This window comes from Pristis pectinata, chromosome 8 (assembly GCF_009764475.1).
Source record: "Pristis pectinata isolate sPriPec2 chromosome 8, sPriPec2.1.pri, whole genome shotgun sequence".
Lineage (NCBI taxonomy): Eukaryota > Metazoa > Chordata > Chondrichthyes > Rhinopristiformes > Pristidae > Pristis > Pristis pectinata.
Genome location: NC_067412.1, coordinates 100,059,251 through 100,063,160, shown reverse-complemented (window position 1 = coordinate 100,063,160; position 3,910 = coordinate 100,059,251). Strand labels below are relative to the sequence as shown.

General features: G+C 45.1%; 1 non-coding gene across 1 annotated transcript; it reads left to right on the top strand.

The window, feature by feature from the left end:
• Positions 1 to 390: 390 nt before the first annotated feature.
• trnar-ccu (transfer RNA arginine (anticodon CCU)) lies at positions 391 to 463 on the top strand. The gene has a single exon. It is a non-coding gene; the product is annotated as a tRNA-Arg (tRNA).
• The last annotated feature ends 3,447 nt before the right edge of the window (positions 464 to 3,910 follow it).

Sequence of the window (3,910 nt, the reverse complement as noted above, 5' to 3'; positions counted from 1 at the left end):
CCCAACTTCAAAGTGTTTACAACCAATAATGTTATTGAAAGTAGGATTATTGGAAGTAGGTAGTGTGTGCACAGCAAGATCCCAGTAATAGCAGTGATGTATGTGACTGGATCATCTTTGCAATGAAGAATATGGCAGGGGGGGATCATACAGTCCTTCTAGTTTGCTGCAACATTGGGCTCCTTGTTCCTACCCTGTCCCAAACAGATTGATAGATTTTTGGACTGTAAGGTAAGCAATCTCAACTGTGATTACTAGACTAAATTAGATTCCGGTGAGTTTATTTCCACATACACCAGGGTGCAATGAAATTCCTTGTTCACATGAAGCTCACTGTGTAAGCTGTATACATGGTAATAATAAATACAGCAGTAAATACATCGACATTCAGCCCCAGTGGCCTAATGGATAAGGCACTGGCCTCCTAAGCCAGGGATTGTGGGTTCGAGTCCCATCCGGGGTGGTGAATTTTTAGGGCGGCACGGTAGCGTAGCGGTTAGCACGACGGTATTACAGCGCCAGTGATTGGGGTTCGATTTTCGTCGCTGTCTGTAAGGAGTTTGTACGTTCTCCCGTGTCTGCGTGGGTTTCCTCCGGGTGCTCTGGTTTCTTCCCACATTACAAAGACATACGGGTAGGTTAATTGAGTTTAAAATGGGCAGTGCGGACTCGTTGGGCCGGAAGGGCCTGTTACCACGCTGTAAATAAAATTTAAAAATTTAAAAATTTTTTTTTTAATTAAATTTAAATCAACAGGGTGATGCAAAGATTGTAGTGCAGTCTGATGTAGTGCAAAAGCAAAGGTTAAAGTGACAATAACGGAATAACCGAGAGAAGGAGAGTTAAGGGTTTGAGAACATGGCAGCTCCACTGGGAAGGGGATGTGGAAGAGGTGACTGGTTCAGGAGTCTGACAGCAGTGGGCATGCAGCTGTTCCTGAGTCTGGACGTCTGGGCTTTCAAGCTCCTGTATCTTCTCCCAGAAGGTAGAAGAGAGAAAAGGGAGTAGCCAGGGGGTCAGGTATCCCTGACGACAGTCAGTCTTCCTGAAGCAATGCACGGGGTGAAGGTGGACTGGACGGAAGGAAGTGACGAGCCTGTGACGGACTGGGCAGTGTTTACCGCTCTCTGCAGGTTCCGTCGGTCCAGAGCTGAGCAGTTGCTGTACCAGGCAACCCGATATCCTTTAATGGAGTATTGATTGCCCACTGAATCAAGAAATGCCTCCTCTGTACATCTAGTTCCAGGCTCCCTAGCTCAAGGAAACAGCATCCACCCCCATTCCTTTTTCAATGACATCATTTAGATTCATCCAGGGTCACTCTCTCCTGATAGGAAAAGTCTCTCATTGCAGAATGAAGATTCTGAGAGCTTTGTTGGTGGATAAATATTGGAGTATTCCCTTGCTCTGCCTTGGTCATTGCTGTGTCGACCTATCCTATCCTGAGAGATTCCAGCTCCGTAATGCAGCGGTCTCCCAGTGTTGCACCGGGAGTGGAAATCAAAACACCGCAGACATTGGAAATATGAAATAAAATAGAAAATGTTGGAACCACTCAGTTTGTCAGGCAGCATCTGTGGAAAGTGAAACAGTTAATGTTTCAGGTCTGAGACCCATTATCGGGTTGAAGACCGTTCATCTGCTGAAACACCTCGGACCTGAAACGTTAACTCTGTGTGTCTCTCCACAGATGCTGCCTGACCTGTTGAGTGTTTTTAGCATTTTCCATTTATTGTACAGGGAGTGTTGGCTTAGAATTTGTCTAGAAAAAGAGCTGGTCATTGACTTCAGGAAAGGAGGTCGTGTACATGCACCTGTTTACAACAACAGTGCTGAGGTCAAGAGGGTGGATTTCCTAGGAGAGAACATCACCAGTAGCCCGTCCTGGTCCAACCACATAGACACCACGGCCAAGAAAGCTCACTAGCGCCTCTACATCCTCAGGAGGCTGAGAAATTTGGCATGTTCCCGTCGACCTTCATATCCAGATGCATCATGGCTTGACATGGCAACTGCTCTGCCTGGTACTGAAATAAACTGCAGAGAGTTGTGGACACAGCTCAGCACATCATGGAAACCAGCCTCCCCTCCATGGACTCTGTCTATACTTCTCACTGCTTCGGTAAAGCAGCCAGCATAATCAAAGTCCCCACCCCCCCCCCCCTCGGACATTCTCTCTTATCCCCTCTCCCATCAGACAGAAGATACAAAAGCCTGAAAACGTACCACCAGGCTCAAGGACAGCTTCTATCCCGCTGTTATAAGACTATTGAACAGTTCCCTAGTACGATAAGATGGACTTTTGACCTCACAATCTACCTCGTTATGGCCTTGCACATTATTGTCTGTTTGCACTGTACTTTCTCTGTAGCTGTAACACTTTATTATTTATTCTGTTATTGTTTTACCCTGTACTACCTCAATGCACTGTGTAATGAATTGAACTGTATGAACAGTATGCAAGACAAGTTTTTCACATGTACTTTGGTACAAGTGACAATAATAAACCAATTCCAATTCCAAAATGGAACTTTGACTCACGTTGTTCTGAATTTGAGGCAAGATACTGTCCCCAAACTCAGAAGAATGCTTGGAATGAGCAGACTCCATCGAATGGGTTTGACAGCATGTAGATGAAAGACCAGTTTGGTGTCAAAACCTCCTCCAGCTACTTTTTGGACTTAATAGAAACTTGTCCCGATGCAGGGTCTTGACACAAAATGTTCATCCCTTTGCCTCCACAGATGGTGCTCAACCCACTGAGTTCCTCCAGCAGTTTAATTTTTGCCTTATAAAATCCCAGATGTCACCAGAAGGGCCAATGGCTGTTGATGCCAACGGCTACCCACATTTGAAACAACTTTAAATGGGTGCAAGGCAGTTCAGAGCCAATAACATCAATGTGAAGCGATCTTCATCCATCATTCCAACAACTGCACGAGTACTTTAACTGATCCCAGCACTGCATATCAATGTCAAATCAGTGCCAATTCTCAAATTCTTTGTGCAATCTGAACTCATATGGTTGTAGGTGGGTCAATGACATCACCTTTAGACCATCACACCCATGGAGAGTTATCCACATTTTAATATTTTTATCATGAGCATACATGTAAATTCTGGGGCATGAGCTGTGTAAGCATTAGTATTCACAAAGAGTGCTTATCCTGATTGCTGGACTGGAAATTGGGGGATCTAATAAGGGTCTTCTTGGTTTTTGTACAGTACATGTATACAAACTACATTAACCATCCCACATATACTTTCCTACCGGCCACCTACACTAGGGGCAAGTTACAGGGGCCAATTAATCTACCAAAAATACACCTTAGTGATGTGGGAGGAAACCAGAGCACTAGCGAACCCCAGGTGATCAGAGGGAGAACATGAAAACTCTATACAGGGAGCACTGGAGGTTAGGATCCAACCTGGGCGGCTGGAGATGTGAAACATCTGCACTATCTGCTGTCCATCCTACTACTGAGTTCCGAACTCCTGTTCCTACCACCTGCTCTCTCTTCATCCCTGAAGTGGAAGTGGGATGGGACTAACCCGTAAGTTTGTAAAGCAGGGTCTTGTCCCTTTCATGATGTTCCAAAGCACCTGGCATCCATTACAGTAGTTGTGACATAGAAAACATTGCAGTCAATTTATGCACAGGAGGCTCATACAAGCTGTAATGGGATAATGATGCGATGATCTGTTTTAGTAATGTTAGTTGAGGATAGGTGAAGGTTATCCTTTCCAGGGAGAGGGGAAGGTTGGGGGCTGGTTGTTCATTGCTTGTCCTTTGGCATGAATTCACAGAAACTTTATCACAAAGGAGGGGGTCATTTGGCCCATCGTCCCTGTTATGTCTCCTGGATTATAACTAAACATCGAGTCCTTTTCCCAAAAGTTCAGGCATATT